We start from the raw sequence: 26,915 nt of genomic DNA on the forward strand, positions 1-26,915 counted from the left end.
GTCATGTCCAAGGCACCAAACCGACCAATAATTCAATAATCGATAGGTAAAACTATAAATGTAGCTCTTCTTACTGGGCGATTGCATCAACTAATATGCTTCTCCTGTGTTCTACTGTGCTGCTTGTATTGTCCCCACATACCGCAGCACGCGACAAGGGCTGGCAGACCATAAATGTAACAGTTTCAGAGAGAAATGCGACCAATGTGACGATCTCGCGTTATATCGATTCGGTGGTGAATGACGAAACACGGAGATTTTATAAGGTTTTTACTACATATTAACACTTTTCACATTTTCTCGTGTTACGTGGCTGCCAGTCCTCGGTTCATGCAAAATCTTAAGGTCCTCGGTCATGTCCAAGGCACCAAACCGACCAATAATTCAATAATCGATAACTAAAACTATAAATGTAGCTCTTCTTACTGGGCGATTGCATCAACTTAGATGCTTCTCCTGTGTTCTACTGTGCTGCTTGTATTGTCCCCACATAACCCAGCACGCGACAAGGGCTGGCAGACCATAAATGTAACCGTTTCAGAGAGAAATGCGACCAATGTGACGATCTCGCGTTATATCGATTCGATGGTGAATGACGAAACACGGAGATTTTCTAAGGTTTTTACTACATATTAACACTTTTCACATTTTCTCGTGTTACGTGGCTGCCAGTCCTCGGTTCATGCAAAATCTTGAGGTCCTCTGTCATGTCCAAGGCACCAAACCGATCAATAATTCAACAATCGATAACTAAAACTATAAATGTAGCTCTTCTTACTGGGCGATTGCATCAACTTAGATGCTTCTCCTGTGTTCTACTGTGCTGCTTGTATTGTCCCCACATACCGCAGCACGCGACAAGGGCTGGCAGACCATAAATGTAACCGTTTCAGAGAGAAATGCGACCAATGTGACGATCTCGCATTATATCGATTCGATGGTGAATGACGAAACACGGAGATTTTCTAAGGTTTTTACTACATATTAACACTTTTCACATTTTCTCGTGTTACGTGACTGCCAGTCCTCGGTTCATGTAAAATCTTAAGGTCCTCGGTCATGTCCAAGGCACCAAACCGACCAATAATTCGATAATCGATAACTAAAACTATAGATGTAGATCTTCTTACTGGGCGATTGCATCAACTAATATGCTTCTCCTGTGTTCTACTGTGCTGCTTGTATTGTCCCCACATACCGCAGCACGCGACAAGGGCTGGCAGACCATAAATGTAACCGTTTCAGAGAGAAATGCGACCAATGTGACGATCTCGCGTTATATCGATTCGATGGTGAATGACGAAACACGGAGATTTTCTAAGGTTTTTACTACATATTAACACTTTTCACATTTTCTCGTGTTACGTGGCTGCCAGTCCTCGGTTCATGCAAAATCTTAAGGTCCTAGGTCATGTCCAAGGCACCAAACCGACCAATAACTCAATAATCGATAGCTAAAACTATAAATGTAGCTCTTCTTACTGGGCGATTGCATCAACTTAGATGCTTCTCCTGTGTTCTACTGTGCTGCTTGTATTGTCCCCACATAACCCAGCACGCGACAAGGGCTGGCAGACCATAAATGTAACCGTTTCAGAGAGAAATGCGACCAATGTGACGATCTCGCGTTATATCGATTCGATGGTGAATGACGAAACACGGAGATTTTCTAAGGTTTTTACTACATATTAACACTTTTCACATTTTCTCGTGTTACGTGGCTGCCAGTCCTCGGTTCATGCAAAATCTTAAGGTCCTCGGTCATGTCCAAGGCACCAAACCGACCAATAATTCAATAATCGATAGCTAAAACTATAAATGTAGCTCTTCTTACTGGGCGATTGCATCAACTTAGATGCTTCTCCTGTGTTCTACTGTGCTGCTTGTATTGTCCCCACATACCGCAGCACGCGACAAGGGCTGGCAGACCATAAATGTAACAGTTTCAGAGAGAAATGCGACCAATGTGACGATCTCGCGTTATATCGATTCGATGGTGAATGACGAAACACGGAGATTTTCTAAGGTTTTTACTACATATTAACACTTTTCACATTTTCTCGTGTTACGTGGCTGCCAGTCCTCGGTTCATGCAAAATCTTAAGGTCCTCGGTCATGTCCAAGGCACCAAACCGACCAATAATTCAATAATCGATAGGTAAAACTATAAATGTAGCTCTTCTTACTGGGCGATTGCATCAACTTAGATTCTTCTCCTGTGTTCTACTGTGAGCTTGTATTGTCCCCACATACCGCAGCACGCGACAAGGGCTGGCAGACCATAAATGTAACCGTTTCAGAGAGAAATGCGACCAATGTGACGATCTCGCGTTATATCGATTCGATGGTGAATGACGAAACACGGAGATTTTCTAAGGTTTTTACTACATATTAACACTTTTCACATTTTCTCGAGTTACGTGGGTACCAGTCCTCGGTTCATGCAAAATCTTAAGGTCCTCGGTCATGTCCAAGGCACCAAACCGACCAATAATTCAATAATCGATAACTAAAACTATAAATGTAGCTCTTCTTACTGGGCGATTGCATCAACTTAGATGCTTCTCCTGTGTTCTACTGTGCTGCTTGTATTGTCCCCACATACCGCAGCACGCGACAAGGGCTGGCAGACCATAAATGTAACCGTTTCAGAGAGAAATGCGACCAATGTGACGATCTCGCGTTATATCGATTCGATGGTGAATGACGAAACACGGAGATTTTCTAAGGTTTTTACTACATATTAACACTTTTCACATTTTCTCGTGTTACGTGGCTGCCAGTCCTCGGTTCATGCAAAATCTTAAGGTCCTCGGTCATGTCCAAGGCACCAAACCGACCAATAATTCGATAATCGATAAATAAACTATAAATGTAGCTCTTCTTACTGGGCGATTGCATCAACTAAGATGCTTCTCCTGTGTTCTACTGTGCTGCTTGTTTTGTCCCCACATACCGCTGCACGCGACAAGGGCTGGCAGACCATAAATGTAACCGTTTCAGAGAGAAATGCGACCAATGTGACGATCTCGCGTTATATCGATTCGATGGTGAATGACGAAACACGGAGATTTTCTAAGGTTTTTACTACATATTAACACTTTTCACATTTTCTCGTGTTACGTGGCTGCCAGTCCTCGGTTCATGTAAAATGTTAAGGTCCTAGGTCATGTCCAAGGCACCAAACCGACCAATAATTCAATAATCGATAACTAAAACTATAAATGTAGCTCTTCTTACTGGGCGATTGCATCAACTTAGATGCTTCTCCTGTGTTCTACTGTGCTGCTTGTATTGTCCCCACATACCGCAGCACGCGACAAGGGCTGCCAGACCATAAATGTAACCGTTTCAGAGAGAAATGCGACCAATGTGACGATCTCGCGTTATATCGTTCGATGGTGAATGACGAAACACGGAGATTTTCTAAGGTTTTTACTACATATTAACACTTTTCACATTTTCTCGTGTTACGTGGCTGCCAGTCCTCGGTTCATGCAAAATCTTAAGGTCCTAGGTCATGTCCAAGGCACCAAACTGACCAATAACTCAATAATCGATAACTAAAACTATAAATGTAGCTCTTCTTACTGGGCGATTGCATCAACTTAGATGCTTCTCCTGTGTTCTACTGTACTGCTTGTATTGTCCCCACATACCGCAGCACGCGACAAGGGCTGGCAGACCATAAATGTAACCGTTTCAGAGAGAAATGCGACCAATGTGACGATCTCGCGTTATATCGATTCGATGGTGAATGACGAAACACGGAGATTTTCTAAGGTTTTTACTACATATTAACACTTTTCACATTTTCTCGTGTTACATGGCTGCCAGTCCTCGGTTCATGCAAAATCTTAAGGTCCTCGGTCATGTCCAAGGCACCAAACCGACCAATAATTCAATAATCGATAACTAAAACTATAAATGTAGCTCTTCTTACTGGGCGATTGCATCAACTTAGATGCTTCTCCTGTGTTCTACTATGCTGCTTGTATTGTCCCCACATACCGCAGCACGCGACAAGGGCTGGCAGACCATAAATGTAACCGTTTCAGAGAGAAATGCGACCAATGTGACGATCTCGCGTTATATCGATTCGATGGTGAATGACGAAACACGGAGATTTTCTAAGGTTTTTACTACATATTAACACTTTTCACATTTTCTCGTGTTACGTGGCTGCCAGTCCTCGGTTCATGCAAAATCTTAAGGTCCTCGGTCATGTCCAAGGCAGCAAACCGACCAATAATTCGATAATCGATAAATAAACTATAAATGTAGCTCTTCTTACTGGGCGATTGCATCAACTAAGATGCTTCTCCTCTGTTCTACTGTGCTGCTTGTATTGTCCCCACATACCGCAGCACGGGACAAGGGCTGGCAGACCATAAATGTAACCGTTTCAGAGAGAAATGCGACCAATGTGACGATCTCGCGTTATATCGATTAGATGGTGAATGACGAAACACGGAGATTTTCTAAGGTTTTTACTACATATTAACACTTTTCACATTTTCTCGTGTTACGTGGCTGCTAGTTCTCGGTTCATGCAAAATCTTAAGGTCCTAGGTCATGTCCAAGGCACCAAACCGACCAATAATTCAATAATCGATAACTAAAACTATAAATGTAGCTCTTCTTACTGGGCGCTTGCATCAACTAAGATGCTTCTCCTGTGTTCTACTGTGCTGCTTGTATTGTCCCCACATACCGCAGCACGCGACAAGGGCTGGCAGACCATAAATGTAACCGTTTCAGAGAGAAATGCGACCAATGTGACGATCTCGCGTTATATCGATTCGATGGTGAATGACGAAACACGTAGATTTTCTAAGGTTTTTACTACATATTAACACTTTTCACATTTTCTCGTGTTACGTGGCTGCCAGTCCTCGGTTCATGCAAAATCTTAAGGTCCTAGGTTATGTCCAAGGCACCAAACCGACCAATAATTCGATAATCGATAAATAAACTATAAATGTAGCTCTTCTTACTGGGCGATTGCATCAACTAAGATGCTTCTCCTGTGTTCTACTGTGCTGCTTGTATTGTCCCCACATACCGCAGCACGCGACAAGGGCTGGCAGACCATAAATGTAACCGTTTCAGAGAGAAATGCGACCAATGTGACGATCTCGCGTTATATCGATTCGATGGTGAATGACGAAACACGGAGATTTTCTAAGGTTTTTACTACATATTAACACTTTTCACATTTTCTCGTGTTACGTGGCTGCCAGTCCTCGGTTCGTGCAAAATCTTAAGGTCCTAGGTCATGTCCAAGGCACCAAACCGACCAATAATTCAATAATCGATAACTAAAACTATAAATGTAGCTCTTCTTACTGGGCGATTGCATCAACTTAGATGCTTCTCCTGTGTTCTACTGTGCTGCTTGTATTGTCCCCACATACCGCAGCACGCAACAAGGGCTGGCAGACCATAAATGTAACCGTTTCAGAGAGAAATGCGACCAATGTGACGATCTCGCGTTATATCGATTCGATGGTGAATGACGAAACACGGAGATTTTCTAAGGTTTTTACTACATATTAACACTTTTCACATTTTCTCGTGTTACGTGGCTGCCAGTCCTCGGTTCATGTAAAATCTTAAGGTCCTCGGTCATGTCCAAGGCACCAAACCGACCAATAATTCGATAATCGATAAATAAACTATAAATGTAGCTCTTCTTACTGGGCGATTGCATCAACTAAGATGCTTCTCCTGTGTTCTACTGTGCTGCTTGTATTGTCCCCACATACCGCAGCACGCGACAAGGGCTGGCAGACCATAAATGTAACCGTTTCAGAGAGAAATGCGACCAATGTGACGATCTCGCGATGTATCGATTCGATGGTGAATGACGAAACACGGAGATTTTCTAAGGTTTTTACTACATATTAACACTTTTCACATTTTCTCGTGTTACGTGGCTGCCAGTCCTCGGTTATTGCAAAATCTTAAGGTCCTCGGTCATGTCCAAGGCACCAAACCGACCAATAATTAAATAATCGATAACTAAAACTATAAATGTAGCTCTTCTTACTGGGCGATTGCATCAACTTAGATGCTTCTCCTGTGTTCTACTGTGTTGCTTGTATTGTCCCCACATACCGCAGCACGCGACAAGGGCTGGCAGACCATAAATGTAACCGTTTCAGAGAGAAATGCGACCAATGTTACGATCTCGCGTTATATCGATTCGATGGTGAATGACGAAACACGGAGATTTTCTAAGGTTTTTACTACATATTAACACTTTTCACATTTTCTCGTGTTACGTGGCTGCCAGTCCTCGGTTCATGCAAAATCTTAAGGTCCTCGGTCATGTCCAAGGCAGCAAACCGACCAATAATTCGATAATCGATAAATAAACTATAAATGTAGCTCTTCTTACTGGGCGATTGCATCAACTAAGATGCTTCTCCTCTGTTCTACTGTGCTGCTTGTATTGTCCCCACATACCGCAGCACGGGACAAGGGCTGGCAGACCATAAATGTAACCGTTTCAGAGAGAAATGCGACCAATGTGACGATCTCGCGTTATATCGATTAGATGGTGAATGACGAAACACGGAGATTTTCTAAGGTTTTTACTACATATTAACACTTTTCACATTTTCTCGTGTTACGTGGCTGCTAGTCCTCGGTTCATGCAAAATCTTAAGGTCCTAGGTCATGTCCAAGGCACCAAACCGACCAATAATTCAATAATCGATAACTAAAACTATAAATGTAGCTCTTCTTACTGGGCGCTTGCATCAACTAAGATGCTTCTCCTGTGTTCTACTGTGCTGCTTGTATTGTCCCCACATACCGCAGCACGCGACAAGGGCTGGCAGACCATAAATGTAACCGTTTCAGAGAGAAATGCGACCAATGTGACGATCTCGCGTTATATCGATACGATGGTGAATGACGAAACACGTAGATTTTCTAAGGTTTTTACTACATATTAACACTTTTCACATTTTCTCGTGTTACGTGGCTGCCAGTCCTCGGTTCATGCAAAATCTTAAGGTCCTAGGTTATGTCCAAGGCACCAAACCGACCAATAATTCGATAATCGATAAATAAACTATAAATGTAGCTCTTCTTACTGGGCGATTGCATCAACTAAGATGCTTCTCCTGTGTTCTACTGTGCTGCTTGTATTGTCCCCACATACCGCAGCACGCGACAAGGGCTGGCAGACCATAAATGTAACCGTTTCAGAGAGAAATGCGACCAATGTGACGATCTCGCGTTATATCGATTCGATGGTGAATGACGAAACACGGAGATTTTCTAAGGTTTTTACTACATATTAACACTTTTCACATTTTCTCGTGTTACGTGGCTGCCAGTCCTCGGTTCGTGCAAAATCTTAAGGTCCTAGGTCATGTCCAAGGCACCAAACCGACCAATAATTCAATAATCGATAACTAAAACTATAAATGTAGCTCTTCTTACTGGGCGATTGCATCAACTTAGATGCTTCTCCTGTGTTCTACTGTGCTGCTTGTATTGTCCCCACATACCGCAGCACGCAACAAGGGCTGGCAGACCATAAATGTAACCGTTTCAGAGAGAAATGCGACCAATGTGACGATCTCGCGTTATATCGATTCGATGGTGAATGACGAAACACGGAGATTTTCTAAGGTTTTTACTACATATTAACACTTTTCACATTTTCTCGTGTTACGTGGCTGCCAGTCCTCGGTTCATGTAAAATCTTAAAGTCCTCGGTCATGTCCAAGGCACCAAACCGACCAATAATTCGATAATCGATAAATAAACTATAAATGTAGCTCTTCTTACTGGGCGATTGCATCAACTAAGATGCTTCTCCTGTGTTCTACTGTGCTGCTTGTATTGTCCCCACATACCGCAGCACGCGACAAGGGCTGGCAGACCATAAATGTAACCGTTTCAGAGAGAAATGCGACCAATGTGACGATCTCGCGATGTATCGATTCGATGGTGAATGACGAAACACGGAGATTTTCTAAGGTTTTTACTACATATTAACACTTTTCACATTTTCTCGTGTTACGTGGCTGCCAGTCCTCGGTTATTGCAAAATCTTAAGGTCCTCGGTCATGTCCAAGGCACCAAACCGACCAATAATTAAATAATCGATAACTAAAACTATAAATGTAGCTCTTCTTACTGGGCGATTGCATCAACTTAGATGCTTCTCCTGTGTTCTACTGTGTTGCTTGTATTGTCCCCACATACCGCAGCACGCGACAAGGGCTGGCAGACCATAAATGTAACCGTTTCAGAGAGAAATGCGACCAATGTGACGATCTCGCGTTATATCGATTCGATGGTGAATGACGAAACACGGAGATTTTCTAAGGTTTTTACTACATATTAACACTTTTCACATTTTCTCGTGTTACGTGGCTGCCAGTCCTCGGTTCATGCAAAATCTTAAGGTCCTCGGTCATGTCCAAGGCACCAAACCGACCAATAATTCGATAATCGATAAATAAACTATAAATGTAGCTCTTCTTACTGGGCGATTGCATCAACTTAGATGCTTCTCCTGTGTTCTACTGTGCTGCTTGTATTGTCCCCACATACCGCAGCACGCGACAAGGGCTGGCAGACCATAAATGTAACCGTTTCAGAGAGAAATGCGACCAATTTGACGATCTCGCGTTATATCGATTCGATGGTGAATGACGAAACACGGAGATTTTCTAAGGTTTTTACTACATATTAACACTTTTCACATTTTCTCGTGTTACGTGGCTGCCAGTCCTCGGTTCATGCAAAATCTTAAGGTCCTAGGTCATGTCCAAGGCACCAAACCGACCAATAATTCAATAATCGATAGCTAAAACTATAAATGTAGCTCTTCTTACTGGGCGATTGCATCAACTTAGATGCTTCTCCTGTGTTCTAATGTGCTGCTTGTATTGTCCCCACATAACCCAGCATGCGACAAGGGCTGGCAGACCATAAATGTAACCATTTCAGAGAGAAATGCGACCAATGTGACGATCTCGCGTTATATCGATTCGATGGTGAATGACGAAACACGGAGATTTTCTAAGATTTTTACTACATATTAACACTTTTCACATTTTCTCGTGTTACGTGGCTGCCAGTCCTCGGTTCATGCAAAATCTTAAGGTCCTCGGTCATGTCCAAGGCACCAAACCGACGAATAATTCAATAATCGATAACTAAAACTATAAATGTAGCTCTTCTTACTGGGCGATTGCATCAACTTAGATGCTTCTCCTGTGTTCTACTGTGCTGCTTGTATTGTCCCCACATACCGCAGCAAGCGACAAGGGCTGGCAGACCATAAATGTAACCGTTTCAGAGAGAAATGCGACCAATGTGACGATCTCGCGTTATATCGATTCGATGGTGAATGACGAAACACGGAGATTTTCTAAGGTTTTTACTACATATTAACACTTTTCACATTTTCTCGTGTTACGTGGCTGCCAGTCCTCGGTTCATGCAAAATCTTAAGGTCCTCGGTCATGTCCAAGGCACCAAACCGACCAATAATTCAATAATCGATAACTAAAACTATAAATGTAGCTCTTCTTACTGGGCGATTGCATCAACTTAGATGCTTCTCCTGTGTTCTACTGTGCTGCTTGTATTGTCCCCACATACCGCAGCACGCGACAAGGGCTGGCAGACCATAAATGTAACCGTTTCAGAGAGAAATGCGACCAATGTGACGATCTCGCGTTATATCGATTCGATGGTGAATGACGAAACACAGAGATTTTCTAAGGTTTTTACTACATATTAACACTTTTCACATTTTCTCGTGTTACGTGGCTGCCAGTCCTCGGTTCATGCAAAATCCTAAGGTCCTCGGTCATGTCCAAGGCACCAAACCGACCAATAATTCAGTAATCGATAACTAAAACTATAAATGTAGCTCTTCTTACTGGGCGATTGCATCAACTTAGATGCTTCTCCTGTGTTCTACTGTGCTGCTTGTATTGTCCCCACATACCGCAGCACGCGACAAGGGCTGGCAGACCATAAATGTAACCGTTTCAGAGAGAAATGCGACCAATGTGACGATCTCGCGTTATATCGATTCGATGGTGAATGACGAAACACGGAGATTTTCTAAGGTTTTTACTACATATTAACACTTTTCACATTTTCTCGTGTTACGTGGCTGCCAGTCCTCGGTTCATGTAAAATCTTAAGGTCCTCGGTCATGTCCAAGGCACCAAACCGACCAATAATTCGATAATCGATAACTAAAACTATAAATGTAGATCTTCTCACTGGCCGATTGCATCAACTAATATGCTTCTCCTGTGTTCTACTGTGCTGCTTGTATTGTCCCCACATACCGCAGCACGCGACAAGGGCTGGCAGACCATAAATGTAACCGTTTCAGAGAGAAATGCGAATAATGTGACGATCTCGCGTTATATCGATTCGATGGTGAATGACGAAACACGGAGATTTTATAAGGTTTTTACTACATATTAACACTTTTCACATTTTCTCGTGTTACGTGGCTGCCAGTCCTCGGTTCATGCAAAATCTTAAGGTCCTCGGTCATGTCCAAGGCACCAAACCGACCAATAATTCAATAATCGATAACTAAAACTATAAATGTAGCTCTTCTTACTGGGCGATTGCATCAACTTAGATGCTTCTCCTGTGTTCTACTGTGCTGCTTGTATTGTCCCCACATACCGCAGCACGCGACAAGGGCTGGCAGACCATAAATGTAACCGTTTCAGAGAGAAATGCGACCAATGTGACGATCTCGCGTTATATCGATTCGATGGTGAATGACGAAACACGGAGATTTTCTAAGGTTTTTACTACATATTAACACTTTTCACATTTTCTCGTGTTACGTGGCTGCCAGTCCTCGGTTCATGCAAAATCTTAAGGTCCTCGGTCATGTCCAAGGCACCAAACCGACCAATAATTCAATAATCGATAACTAAAACTATAAATGTAGCTCTTCTTACTGGGCGATTGCATCAACTTAGATGCTTCTCCTGTGTTCTACTGTGCTGCTTTTATTGTCCCCACATACCGCAGCACGCGACAAGGGCTGAAAGACCATAAATGTAACCGTTTCAGAGAGAAATGCGACCAATGTGACGATCTCGCGTTATATCGATTCGATGGTGAATGACGAAACACGGAGATTTTCTAAGGTTTTTACTACATATTAACACTTTTCACATTTTCTCGTGTTACGTGGCTGCCAGTCCTCGGTTCATGCAAAATCTTAATGTCCTCGGTCATGTCCAAGGCACCAAACCGTCCAATAAATCAATAATCGATAACTAAAACTATAAATGTAGCTCTTCTTACTGGGCGATTGCATCGACTTAGATGCTTCTCCTGTGTTCTACTGTGCTGCTTGTATTGTCCCCACATACCGCAGCACGCGTAAGGGCTGGCAGACCATAAATGTAACCGTTTCAGAGAGAAATGCGACCAATGTGACGATCTCGCGTTATATCGATTCGATGGTGAATGACGAAACACAGAGATTTTCTAAGGTTTTTACTACATATTAACACTTTTCACATTTTCTCGTGTTACGTGGCTGCCAGTCCTCGGTTCATGCAAAATCCTAAGGTCCTCGGTCATGTCCAAGGCACCAAACCGACCAATAATTCAGTAATCGATAACTAAAACTATAAATGTAGCTCTTCTTACTGGGCGATTGCATCAACTTAGATGCTTCTCCTGTGTTCTACTGTGCTGCTTGTATTGTCCCCACATACCGCAGCACGCGACAAGGGCTGGCAGACCATAAATGTAACCGTTTCAGAGAGAAATGCGACCAATGTGACGATCTCGCGTTATATCGATTCGATGGTGAATGACGAAACACGGAGATTTTCTAAGGTTTTTACTACATATTAACACTTTTCACATTTTCTCGTGTTACGTGGCTGCCAGTCCTCGGTTCATGCAAAATCTTAAGGTCCTCGGTCATGTCCAAGGCACCAAACCGACCAATAATTCAGTAATCGATAACTAAAACTATAAATGTAGCTTTTCTTACTGGGCGATTGCATCAACTTAGATGCTTCTCCTGTGTTCTACTGTGCTGCTTGTATTGTCCCCACATACCGCAGCACGCGACAAGGGCTGGCAGACCATAAATGTAACCGTTTCAGAGAGAAATGCGACCAATGTGACGATCTCGCGTTATATCGATTCGATGGTGAATGACGAAACACGGAGATTTTCTAAGGTTTTTACTACATATTAACACTTTTCACATTTTCTCGTGTTACGTGGCTGCCAGTCCTCGGTTCATGCAAAATCCTCGGTCATGTCCAAGGCACCAAACCGACCAATAATTCAACAATCGATAACTAAAACTATAAATGTAGCTCTTCTTACTGGGCGATTGCATCAACTTAGATGCTTCTCCTGTGTTCTACTGTGCTGCTTGTATTGTCCCCACATACCGCAGCACGCGACAAGGGCTGGCAGACCATAAATGTAACCGTTTCAGAGAGAAATGCGACCAATGTGACGATCTCGCGTTATATCGATTCGATGGTGAATGACGAAACACGGAGATTTTCTAAGGTTTTTACTACATATTAACACTTTTCACATTTTCTCGTGTTACGTGGCTGCCAGTCCTCGGTTCATGTAAAATCTTAAGGTCCACGGTCATGTCCAAGGCACCAAACCGACCAATAATTCGATAATCGATAACTAAAACTATAAATGTAGATCTTCTCACTGGCCGATTGCATCAACTAATATGCTTCTCCTGTGTTCTACTGTGCTGCTTGTATTGTCCCCACATACCGCAGCACGCGACAAGGGCTGGCAGACCATAAATGTAACCGTTTCAGAGAGAAATGCGACCAATGTGACGATCTCGCGTTATATCGATTCGATGGTGAATGACGAAACACGGAGATTTTCTAAGGTTTTTACTACATATTAACACTTTTCACATTTTCTCGTGTTACGTGGCTGCCAGTCCTCGGTTCATGCAAAATCTTAAGGTCCTCGGTCATGTCCAAGGCACCAAACCGACCAATAATTCAATAATCGATAACTAAAACTATAAATGTAGCTCTTCTTACTGGGCGATTGCATCAACTTAGATGCTTCTCCTGTGTTCTACTGTGCTGCTTGTATTGTCCCCACATACCGCAGCACGCGACAAGGGCTGGCAGACCATAAATGTAACCGTTTCAGAGAGAAATGCGACCAATGTGACGATCTCGCGTTATATCGATTCGATGGTGAATGACGAAACACGGAGATTTTCTAAGGTTTTTACTACATATTAACACTTTTCACATTTTCTCGTGTTACGTGGCTGCCAGTCCTCGGTTCATGCAAAATCTTAAGGTCCTACGTCATGTCCAAGGCACCAAACCGACCAATAACTCAATAATCGATAACTAAAACTATAAATGTAGCTCTTCTTACTGGGCGATTGCATCAAGTTAGATGCTTCTCCTGTGTTCTACTGTGCTGCTTGTATTGTCCCCACATACCGCAGCACGCGACAAGGGCTGGCAGACCATAAATGTAACCGTTTCAGAGAGAAATGCGACCAATGTGACGATCTCGCGTTATATCGATTCGATGGTGAATGACGAAACACGGAGATTTTCTAAGGTTTTTACTACATATTAACACTTTTCACATTTTCTCGTGTTACGTGGCTGCCAGTCCTCGGTTCATGCAAAATCTTAAGGTCCTCGGTCATGTCCAAGGCACCAAACCGACCAATAATTCAATAATCGATAGCTAAAACTATAAATGTAGCTCTTCTTACTGGGCGATTGCATCAACTTAGATGCTTCTCCTGTGTTCTACTGTGCTGCTTGTATTGTCCCCACATACCGCAGCACGCGTAAGGGCTGGCAGACCATAAATGTAACCGTTTCAGAGAGAAATGCGACCAATGTGACGATCTCGCGTTATATCGATTCGATGGTGAATGACGAAACACGGAGATTTTCTACGGTTTTTACTACATATTAACACTTTTCACATTTTCTCGTGTTACGTGGCTGCCAGTCCTCGGTTCATGCAAAATCTTAAGGTCCTCGGTCATGTCCAAGGCACCAAACCGACCAATAATTCGATAATCGATAAATAAACTATAAATGTAGCTCTTCTTACTGGGCGATTGCATCAACTAAGATGCTTCTCCTGTGTTCTACTGTGCTGCTTGTATTGTCCCCACATACCGCTGCACGCGACAAGGGCTGGCAGACCATAAATGTAACCGTTTCAGAGAGAAATGCGACCAATGCGACGATCTCGCGTTATATCGATTCGATGGTGAATGACGAAACACGGAGATTTTCTAAGGTTTTTACTACATATTAACACTTTTCACATTTTCTCGTGTTACGTGGCTGCCAGTCCTCGGTTCATGCAAAATCTTAAGGTCCTAGGTCATGTCCAAGGCACCAAACCAACCAATAATTCAATAATCGATAACTTAAACTATAAATGTTACTCTTCATACTGGGCGATTCCATCAACTTAGATGCTTCTCCTGTGTTCTACTGTGCTGCTTGTATTGTCCCCACATACCGCAGCACGCGACAAGGGCTGGCAGACCATAAATGTAACCGTTTCAGAGAGAAATGGGACCAATGTGACGATCTCGCGTTATATCGATTCGATGGTGAATGACGAAACACGGAGATTTTCTAAGGTTTTTACTACATATTATCACTTGTCACATTTTCTCGTGTTACGTGGCTGCCAGTCCTCGGTTCATGCAAAATCTTAAGGTCCTCGGTCATGTCCAAGGCACCAAACCGACCAATAATTCAATAATCGATAACTAAAACTATACATGTAGCTCTTCTTACTGGGCGATTGCATCAACTTAGATGCTTCTCCAGTGTTCTACTGTGCTGCTTGTATTGTCCCCACATACCGCAGCACGCGACAAGGGCTGGCAGACCATAAATGTAACCGTTTCAGAGAGAAATGCGACCAATGTGACGATCTCGCGTTATATCGATTCGATGGTGAATGACGAAACACGGAGATTTTCTAAGGTTTTTACTACATATTAACACTTTTCACATTTTCTCGTGTTACGTGGCTGCCAGTCCTCGGTTCATGCAAAATCTTAAGGTCCTAGGTCATGTCCAAGGCACCAAACCGACCAATAATTCAATAATCGATAACTAAAACTATAAATGTAGCTCTTCTTACTGGGCGATTGCATCAACTTAGATGCTTCTCCTGTGTTCTACTGTGCTGCTTGTATTGTCCCCACATACCGCAGCACGCGACAATGGCTGGCAGACCATAAATGTAACCGTTTCAGAGAGAAATGCGACCAATGTGACGATCTCGCGTTATATCGATTCGATGGTGAATGACGAAACACGGAGATTTTCTAAGGTTTTTACTACATATTAACACTTTTCACATTTTCTCGTGTTACGTGGCTGCCAGTCCTCGGTTCATGCAAAATCTTAAGGTCCTAGGTCATGTCCAAGGCACCAAACCGACCAATAATTCAATAATCGATAGCTAAAACTATAAATGTAGCTCTTCTTACTGGGCGATTGCATCAACTTAGATGCTTCTCCTGTGTTCTACTGTGAGCTTGTATTGTCCCCACATACCGCAGCACGCGACAAGGGCTGGCAGACCATAAATGTAACCGTTTCAGAGAGAAATGCGACCAATGTGACGATCTCGCGTTATATCGATTCGATGGTGAATGACGAAACACGGAGATTTTCTAAGGTTTTTACTACATATTAACACTTTTCACATTTTCTCGAGTTACGTGGGTACCAGTCCCCGGTTCATGCAAAATCTTAAGGTCCTCGGTCATGTCCAAGGCACCAAACCGACCAATAATTCAATAATCGATAACTAAAACTATAAATGTAGCTCTTCTTACTGGGCGATTGCATCAACTTAGATGCTTCTCCTGTGTTCTACTGTGAGCTTGTATTGTCCCCACATACCGCAGCACGCGACAAGGGCTGGCAGACCATAAATGTAACCGTTTCAGAGAGAAATGCGACCAATGTGACGATCTCGCGTTATATCGATTCGATGGTGAATGACGAAACACGGAGATTTTCTAAGGTTTTTACTACATATTAACACTTTTCACATTTTCTCGAGTTACGTGGGTACCAGTCCTCGGTTCATGCAAAATCTTAAGGTCTTCGGTCATGTCCAAGGCACCAAACCGACCAATAATTCAATAATCGATAACTAAAACTATAAATGTAGCTCTTCTTACTGGGCGATTGCATCAACTTAGATGCTTCTCCTGTGTTCTACTGTGCTGCTTGTATTGTCCCCACATACCGCAGCACGCGACAAGGGCTGGCAGACCATAAATGTAACTGTTTCAGAGAGAAATGCGACCAATGTGACGATCTCGCGTTATATCGATTCGATGGTGAATGACGAAACACGGAGATTTTCTAAGGTTTTTACTACATATTAACACTTTTCACATTTTCTCGTGTTACGCGGCTGCCAGTCCTCGGTTCATGCAAAATCTTAAGGTCCTCGGTCATGTCCAAGGCACCAAACCGACCAATAATTCAATAATCGATAACTAAAACTATAAATGTAGCTCTTCTTACTGGGCGATTGCATCAACTTAGATGCTTCTCCTGTGTTCTACTGTGCTGCTTGTATTGTCCCCACATACCGCAGCACGCGACAAGGGCTGGCAGACCATAAATGTAACCGTTTCAGAGAGAAATGCGACCAATGTGACGATCTCGCGTTATATCGATTCGATGGTGAATGACGAAACACGGAGATTTTCTAAGGTTTTTACTACATATTAACACTTTTCACATTTTCTCGTGTTACGTGGCTGCCAGTCCTCGGTTCATGCAAAATCTTAAGGTCCTTGGTCATGTCCAAGGCACCAAACCGACCAATAATTCGATAATCGATAAATAAACTATAATTGTAGCTCTTCTTACTGGGCGATTGCATCAACTAAGATGCTTCTCCTGTGTTCTACTGTGCTGCTTGTATTGTCCCCACATACCGCAGCACGCGACAAGGGCTGGCAGACCATAAATGTAACCGTTTCAGAGAGAAATGCGACCAATGTGACGATCTCGCGTTATATCGATTCGATGGTGAATGACGAAACACGGAGATTTTCTAAGGTTTTTACTACATATTAACACTTTTCACATTTTCTCGTGTTACGTGGCTGCCAGTCCTCGGTTCATGCAAAATCTTAAGGTCCTAGGTCATGTCCAAGGCACCAAACCGACCAATAATTCAATAATCGATAACTAAAACTATAAATGTAGCTCTTCTTACTGGGCGATTGCATCAACTTAGATGCTTCTCCTGTGTTCTACTGTGCTGCTTGTATTGTCCCCACATAACCCAGCACGCGACAAGGGCTGGCAGACCATAAATGTAACCGTTTCAGAGAGAAATGCGACCAATGTGACGATCTCGCGTTATATCGATTCGATGGTGAATGACGAAACACGGAGATTTTATAAGGTTTTTACTACATATTAACACTTTTCACATTTTCTCGTGTTACGTGGCTGCCAGTCCTCGGTTCATGCAAAATCTTAAGGTCCTCGGTCATGTCCAAGGCACCAAACCGACCAATAATTCAATAATCGATAACTAAAACTATAAATGTAGCTCTTCTTACTGGGCGATTGCATCAACTTATATGCTTCTCCTGTGTTCTACTGTGAGCTTGTATTGTCCCCACATACCGCAGCACGCGACAAGGGCTGGCAGACCATAAATGTAACCGTTTCAGAGAGAAATGCGACCAATCTTACGATCTCGCGTTATATCGATTCGATGGTGAATGACGAAACACGGAGATTTTCTAAGGTTTTTACTACATATTAACACTTTTCACATTTTCTTGTGTTACGTGGCTGCCAGTCCTCGGTTCATGTAAAATCTTAAGGTCCTAGGTCATGTCCAAGGCACCAAACCGACCAATAATTCGATAATCGATAAATAAACTATAAATGTAGCTCTTCTTACTGGGCGATTGCATCAACTTAGATGCTTCTCCTGTGTTCTACTGTGCTGCTTGTATTGTCCCCACATAACCCAGCATGCGACAAGGGCTGGCAGACCATAAATGTAACCATTTCACAGAGAAATGCGACCAATGTGACGATCTCGCGTTATATCGATTCGATGGTGAATGACGAAACACGGAGATTTTCTAAGGTTTTTACTACATATTAACACTTTTCACATTTTCTCGTGTTACGTGGCTGCCAGTCCTCGGTTCATGCAAAATCTTAAGGTCCTCGGTCATGTCCAAGGCACCAAACCGACCAATAATTCAATAATCGATAGCTAAAACTATAAGTGTAGCTCTTCTTACTGGGCGATTGCATCAACTTAGATGCTTCTCCTGTGTTCTACTGTGCTGCTTGTATTGTCTCCACATACTGCAGCACGCGACAAGGGCTGGCAGACCATAAATGTAACCGTTTCAGAGAGAAATGCGACCAATGTGACGATCTCGCGTTATATCGATTCGATGGTGAATGACAAAACACGGAGATTTTCTAAGGTTTTTACTACATATTAACACTTTTCACATTTTCTCGTGTTACGTGGCTGCCAGTCCTCGGTTCATGCAAAATCTTAAGGTCCTAGGTCATGTCCAAGGCACCAAACCGACCAATAATTCAATAATCGATAACTAAAACTATAAATGTAGCTCTTCTTACTGGGCGATTGCATCAACTTAGATGCTTCTCCTGTGTTCTACTGTGCTGCTTGTATTGTCCCCACATACCGCAGCACGCGACAAGGGCTGGCAGACCATAAATGTAACCGTTTCAGAGAGAAATGCGACCAATGTGACGATCTCGCGTTATATCGATTCGATGGTGAATGACGAAACACGGAGATTTTCTAAGGTTTTTACTACATATTAACACTTTTCACATTTTCTCGTGTTACGTGGCTGCCAGTCCTCGGTTCATGCAAAATCTTAAGGTCCTCGGTCATGTCCAAGGCACCAAACCGACCAATAATTCAATAATCGATAACTAAAACTATAAATGTAGCTCTTCTTACTGGGCGATTGCATCAACTTAGATGCTTCTCCTGTGTTCTACTGTGCTGCTTGTATTGTCCCCACATACCGCAGCACGCGACAAGGGCTGGCAGACCATAAATGTAACCGTTTCAGAGAGAAATGCGACCAATGTGACGATCTCGCGTTATATCGATTCGATGGTGAATGACGAAACACGGAGATTTTCTAAGGTTTTTACTACATATTAACACTTTTCACATTTTCTTGTGTTACGTGGCTGCCAGTCCTCGGTTCATGTAAAATCTTAAGGCCCTAGGTCATGTCCAAGGCACCAAACCGACCAATAATTCGATAATCGATAAATAAACTATAAATGTAGCTCTTCTTACTGGGCGATTGCATCAACTTAGATGCTTCTCCTGTGTTCTACTGTGCTGCTTGTATTGTCCCCACATAACCCAGCATGCGACAAGGGCTGGCAGACCATAAATGTAACCATTTCACAGAGAAATGCGACCAATGTGACGATCTCGCGTTATATCGATTCGATCGTGAATGACGAAACACGGAGATTTTCTAAGGTTTTTACTACATATTAACACTTTTCACATTTTCTCGTGTTACGTGGCTGCCAGTCCTCGGTTCATGCAAAATCTTAAGGTCCTTGGTCATGTCCAAGGCACCAAACCGACCAATAATTCGATAATCGATAAATAAACTATAAATGTAGCTCTTCTTACTGGGCGATTGCATCAACTAAGATGCTTCTCCTGTGTTCTACTGTGCTGCTTGTATTGTCCCCACATACCGCAGCACGCGACAAGGGCTGGCAGACCATAAATGTAACCGTTTCAGAGAGAAATGCGACCAATGTGACGATCTCGCGTTATATCGATTCGATGGTGAATGACGAAACACGGAGATTTTCTAAGGTTTTTACTACATATTAACACTTTTCACATTTTCTCGTGTTACGTGGCTGCCAGTCCTCGGTTCATGCAAAATCTTAAGGTCCTAGGTCATGTCCAAGGCACCAAACCGACCAATAATTCAATAATCGATAACTAAAACTATAAATGTAGCTCTTCTTACTGGGCGATTGCATCAACTTAGATGCTTCTCCTGTGTTCTACTGTGCTGCTTGTATTGTCCCCACATAACCCAGCACGCGACAAGGGCTGGCAGACCATAAATGTAACCGTTTCAGAGAGAAATGCGACCAATGTGACGATCTCGCGTTATATCGATTCGATGGTGAATGACGAAACACGGAGATTTTCTAAGGTTTTTACTACATATTAACACTTTTCACATTTTCTCGTGTTACGTGGCTGCCAGTCCTCGGTTCATGCAAAATCTTAAGGTCCTCGGTCATGTCCAAGGCACCAAACCGACCAATAATTCAATAATCGATAACTAAAACTATAAATGTAGCTCTTCTTACTGGGCGATTGCATCAACTTAGATGCTTCTCCTGTGTTCTACTGTGAGCTTGTATTGTCCCCACATACCGCAGCACGCGACAAGGGCTGGCAGACCATAAATGTAACCGTTTCAGAGAGAAATGCGACCAATGTGACGATCTCGCGTTATATCGATTCGATGGTGAATGACGAAACACGGAGATTTTCTAAGGTTTTTACTACATATTAACACTTTTCACATTTTCTTGTGTTACGTGGCTGCCAGTCCTCGGTTCATGTAAAATCTTAAGGTCCTAGGTCATGTCCAAGGCACCAAACCGACCAATAATTCGATAATCGATAAATAAACTATAAATGTAGCTCTACTTACTGGGCGATTGCATCAACTTAGATGCTTCTCCTGTGTTCTACTGTGCTGCTTGTATTGTCCCCACATAACCCAGCATGCGACAAGGGCTGGCAGACCATAAATGTAACCATTTCACAGAGAAATGCGACCAATGTGACGATCTCGCGTTATATCGATTCGATGGTGAATGACGAAACACGGAGATTTTCTAAGGTTTTTACTACATATTAACACTTTTCACATTTTCTCGTGTTACGTGGCTGCCAGTCCTCGGTTCATGCAAAATCTTAAGGTCCTCGGTCATGTCCAAGGCACCAAACCGACCAATAATTCAGTAATCGATAACTAAAACTATAAATGTAGCTCTTCTTACTGGGCGATTGCATCAACTTAGATGCTTCTCCTGTGTTCTACTGTGCTGCTTGTATTGTCCCCACATACCGCAGCACGCGACAAGGGCTGGCAGACCATAAATGTAACCGTTTCAGAGAGAAATGCGACCAATGTGACGATCTCGCGTTATATCGATTCGATGGTGAATGACGAAACACGGAGATTTTCTAAGGTTTTTACTACATATTAACACTTTTCACATTTTCTTGTGTTACGTGGCTGCCAGTCCTCGGTTCATGTAAAATCTTAAGGCCCTAGGTCATGTCCAAGGCACCAAACCGACCAATAATTCAATAATCGATAAATAAACTATAAATGTAGCTCTTCTTACTGGGCGATTGCATCAACTTAGATGCTTCTCCTGTGTTCTACTGTGCTGCTTGTATTGTCCCCACATAACCCAGCATGCGACAAGGTCTGGCAGACCATAAATGTAACCATTTCACAGAGAAATGCGACCAATGTGACGATCTCGCGTTATATCGATTCGATCGTGAATGACGAAACACGGAGATTTTCTAAGGTTTTTACTACATATTAACACTTTTCACATTTTCTCATGTTACGTGGCTGCCAGTCCTCGGTTCATGCAAAATCTTAAGGTCCTCGGTCATGTCCAAGGCACCAAACCGACCAATAATTCAATAATCGATAACTAAAACAATAAATGTAGCTCTTCTTACTGGGCGATTGCATCAACTTAGATGCTTCTCCTGTGTTCTACTGTGCTGCTTGTATTGTCCCCACATACCGCAGCACGCGACAAGGGCTGGCAGACCATAAATGTAACCGTTTCAGAGAGAAATGCGACCAATGTGACGATCTCGCGTTATATCGATTCGATGGTGAATGACGAAACACGGAGATTTTCTAAGGTTTTTACTACATATTAACACTTTTCACATTTTCTCGTGTTACGTGGCTGCCAGTCCTCGGTTCATGCAAAATCTTAAGGTCCTCGGTCATGTCCAAGGCACCAAACCGACCAATAATTCAATAATCGATAACTAAAACTATAAATGTAGCTCTTCTTACTGGGCGATTGCATCAACTTAGATGCTTCTCCTGTGTTCTACTGTGCTGCTTGTATTGTCCCCACATACCGCAGCACGCGACAAGGGCTGGCAGACCATAAATGTAACCGTTTCAGAGAGAAATGCGACCAATGTGACGATCTCGCGTTATATCGATTCGATGGTGAATGACGAAACACGGAGATTTTCTAAGGTTTTTACTACATATTAACACTTTTCACATTTTCTCGTGTTACGTGGCTGCCAGTCCTCGGTTCATGCAAAATCTTAAGGTCCTCGGTCATGTCCAAGGCACCAAACCGACCAATAATTCAATAATCGATAACTAAAACTATAAATGTAGCTCTTCTTACTGGGCGATTGCATCAACTTAGATGCTTCTCCTGTGTTCTACTGTGCTGCTTGTATTGTCCCCACATACCGCAGCACGCGACAAGGGCTGGCAGACCATAAATGTAACCGTTTCAGAGAGAAATGCGACCAATGTGACGATCTCGCGTTATATCGATTCGATGGTGAATGACGAAACACGGAGATTTTCTAAGGTTTTTACTACATATTAACACTTTTCACATTTTCTCGTGTTACGTGGCTGCCAGTCCTCGGTTCATGCAAAATCTTAAGGTCCTCGATCATGTCCAAGGCACCAAACCGACCAATAATTCAATAATCGATAACTAAAACTATAAATGTAGCTCTTCTTACTGGGCGATTGCATCAACTTAGATGCTTCTCCTGTGTTCTACTGTGCTGCTTGTATTGTCCCCACATACCGCAGCACGCGACAAGGGCTGGCAGACCATAAATGTAACCGTTTCAGAGAGAAATGCGACCAATGTGACGATCTCGCGTTATATCGATTCGATGGTGAATGACGAAACACGGAGATTTTCTAAGGTTTTTACTACATATTAACACTTTTCACATTTTCTCGTGTTACGTGGCTACCAGTCCTCGGTTCATGCAAAATCTTAAGGTCCTCGGTCATGTCCAAGGCACCAAACCGACCAATAATTCAATAATCGATAACTAAAACTATAAATGTAGCTCTTCTTACTGGGCGATTGCATCAACTTAGATGCTTCTCCTGTGTTCTACTGTGCTGCTTGTATTGTCCCCACATACCGCAGCACGCGACAAGGGCTGCCAGACCATAAATGTAACCGTTTCAGAGAGAAATGCGACCAATGTGACGATCTCGCGTTATATCGATTCGATGGTGAATGACGAAACACGGAGATTTTCTAAGGTTTTTACTACATATTAACACTTTTCACATTTTCTCGTGTTGCGTGGCTGCCAGTCCTCGGTTCATGCAAAATCTTAAGGTCCTCGGTCATGTCCAAGGCACCAAACCGACCAATAATTCAATAATCGATAACTAAAACTATAAATGTAGCTCTTCTTACTGGGCGATTGCATCAACTTAGATGCTTCTCCTGTGTTCTACTGTGCTGCTTGTATTGTCCCCACATACCGCAGCACGCGACAAGGGCTGGCAGACCATAAATGTAACCGTTTCAGAGAGAAATGCGACCAATGTGACGATCTCGCGTTATATCGATTCGATGGTGAATGACGAAACACGGAGATTTTCTAAGGTTTTTACTACATATTAACACTTTTCACATTTTCTCGTGTTACGTGACTGCCAGTCCTCGGTTCATGTAAAATCTTAAGGTCCTCGGTCATGTCCAAGGCACCAAACCGACCAATAATTCGATAATCGATAACTAAAACTATAAATGTAGCTCTTCTTACTGGGCGATTGCATCAACTAATATGCTTCTCCTGTGTTCTACTGTGCTGCTTGTGTTGTCCCCACATACCGCAGCACGCGACAAGGGCTGGCAGACCATAAATGTAACCGTTTCAGAGAGAAATGCGACCAATGTGACGATCTCGCGTTATATCGATTCGATGGTGAATGACGAAACACGGAGATTTTCTAAGGTTTTTACTACATATTAACACTTTTCACATTTTCTCGTGTTACGTGGCTGCCAGTCCTCGGTTCATGCAAAATCTTAAGGCCCTAGGTCATGTCCAAGGCACCAAACCGACCAATAATTCGATAATCGATAAATAAACTATAAATGTAGCTCTTCTTACTGGGCGATTGCATCAACTTAGATGCTTCTCCTGTGTTCTACTGTGCTGCTTGTATTGTCCCCACATAACCCAGCATGCGACAAGGGCTGGCAGACCATAAATGTAACCATTTCACAGAGAAATGCGACCAATGTGACGATCTCGCGTTATATCGATTCGATCGTGAATGACGAAACACGGAGATTTTCTAAGGTTTTTACTACATATTAACACTTTTCACATTTTCTCGTGTTACGTGGCTGCCAGTCCTCGGTTCATGCAAAATCTTAAGGTCCTCGGTCATGTCCAAGGCACCAAACCGACCAATAATTCAATAATCGATAACTAAAACTATAAATGTAGCTCTTCTTACTGGGCGATTGCATCAACTTAGATGCTTCTCCTGTGTTCTACTGTGCTGCTTGTATTGTCCCCACATACCGCAGCACGCGACAAGGGCTGGCAGACCATAAATGTAACCGTTTCAGAGAGAAATGCGACCAATGTGACGATCTCGCGTTATATCGATTCGATGGTGAATGACGAAACACGGAGATTTTCTAAGGTTTTTACTACATATTAACACTTTTCACATTTTCTCGTGTTACGTGGCTGCCAGTCCTCGGTTCATGCAAAATCTTAAGGTCCTCGGTCATGTCCAAGGCACCAAACCGACCAATAATTCAATAATCGATAACTAAAACTATAAATGTAGCTCTTCTTACTGGGCGATTGCATCAACTTAGATGCTTCTCCTGTGTTCTACTGTGCTGCTTTTATTGTCCCCACATACCGCAGCACGCGACAAGGGCTGGCAGACCATAAATGTAACCGTTTCAGAGAGAAATGCGACCAATGTGACGATCTCGCGTTATATCGATTCGATGGTGAATGACGAAACACGGAGATTTTCTAAGGTTTTTACTACATATTAACACTTTTCACATTTTCTCGTGTTACGTGGCTGCCAGTCCTCGGTTCATGCAAAATCTTAAGGTCCTCGGTCATGTCCAAGGCACCAAACCGACCAATAATTCAATAATCGATAACTAAAACTATAAATGTAGCTCTTCTTACTGGGCGATTGCATCAACTTAGATTCTTCTCCTGTGTTCTACTGTGCTGCTTGTATTGTCCCCACATACCGCAGCACGCGACAAGGGCTGGCAGACCATAAATGTAACCGTTTCAGAGAGAAATGCAACCAATGTGACGATCTCGCGTTATATCGATTCGATGGTGAATGACGAAACACGGAGATTTTCTAAGGTTTTTACTACATATTAACACTTTTCACATTTTCTCGTGTTACGTGGCTGCCAGTCCTCGGTTCATGCAAAATCTTAAGGTCCTCGGTCATGTCCAAGGCACCAAACCGACCAATAATTCAATAATCGATAACTAAAACTATAAATGTAGCTCTTCTTACTGGGCGATTGCATCAACTTAGATGCTTCTCCTGTGTTCTACTGTGCTGCTTGTATTGTCCCCACATACCGCAGCACGCGACAAGGGCTGGCAGACCATAAATGTAACCGTTTCAGAGAGAAATGCGACCAATGTGACGATCTCGCGTTATATCGATTCGATGGTGAATGACGAAACACGGAGATTTTCTAAGGTTTTTACTACATATTAACACTTTTCACATTTTCTCGTGTTACGTGGCTACCAGTCCTCGGTTCATGCAAAATCTTAAGGTCCTCGGTCATGTCCAAGGCACCAAACCGACCAATAATTCAATAATCGATAACTAAAACTATAAATGTAGCTCTTCTTACTGGGCGATTGCATCAACTTAGATGCTTCTCCTGTGTTCTACTGTGCTGCTTGTATTGTCCCCACATACCGCAGCACGCGACAAGGGCTGCCAGACCATAAATGTAACCGTTTCAGAGAGAAATGCGACCAATGTGACGATCTCGCGTTATATCGATTCGATGGTGAATGACGAAACACGGAGATTTTCTAAGGTTTTTACTACATATTAACACTTTTCACATTTTCTCGTGTTGCGTGGCTGCCAGTCCTCGGTTCATGCAAAATCTTAAGGTCCTCGGTCATGTCCAAGGCACCAAACCGACCAATAATTCAATAATCGATAACTAAAACTATAAATGTAGCTCTTCTTACTGGGCGATTGCATCAACTTAGATGCTTCTCCTGTGTTCTACTGTGCTGCTTGTATTGTCCCCACATACCGCAGCACGCGACAAGGGCTGGCAGACCATAAATGTAACCGTTTCAGAGAGAAATGCGACCAATGTGACGATCTCGCGTTATATCGATTCGATGGTGAATGACGAAACACGGAGATTTTCTAAGGTTTTTACTACATATTAACACTTTTCACATTTTCTCGTGTTACGTGACTGCCAGTCCTCGGTTCATGTAAAATCTTAAGGCCCTCGGTCAAGTCCAAGGCACCAAACCGACCAATAATTCGATAATCGATAACTAAAACTATAAATGTAGCTCTTCTTACTGGGCGATTGCATCAACTAATATGCTTCTCCTGTGTTCTACTGTGCTGCTTGTATTGTCCCCACATACCGCAGCACGCGACAAGGGCTGGCAGACCATAAATGTAACCGTTTCAGAGAGAA

The sequence above is a fragment of the Schistocerca nitens genome, chromosome 12 (genome assembly GCF_023898315.1).
Source record: "Schistocerca nitens isolate TAMUIC-IGC-003100 chromosome 12, iqSchNite1.1, whole genome shotgun sequence".
Classification (NCBI taxonomy): Eukaryota; Metazoa; Arthropoda; class Insecta; order Orthoptera; family Acrididae; genus Schistocerca; species Schistocerca nitens.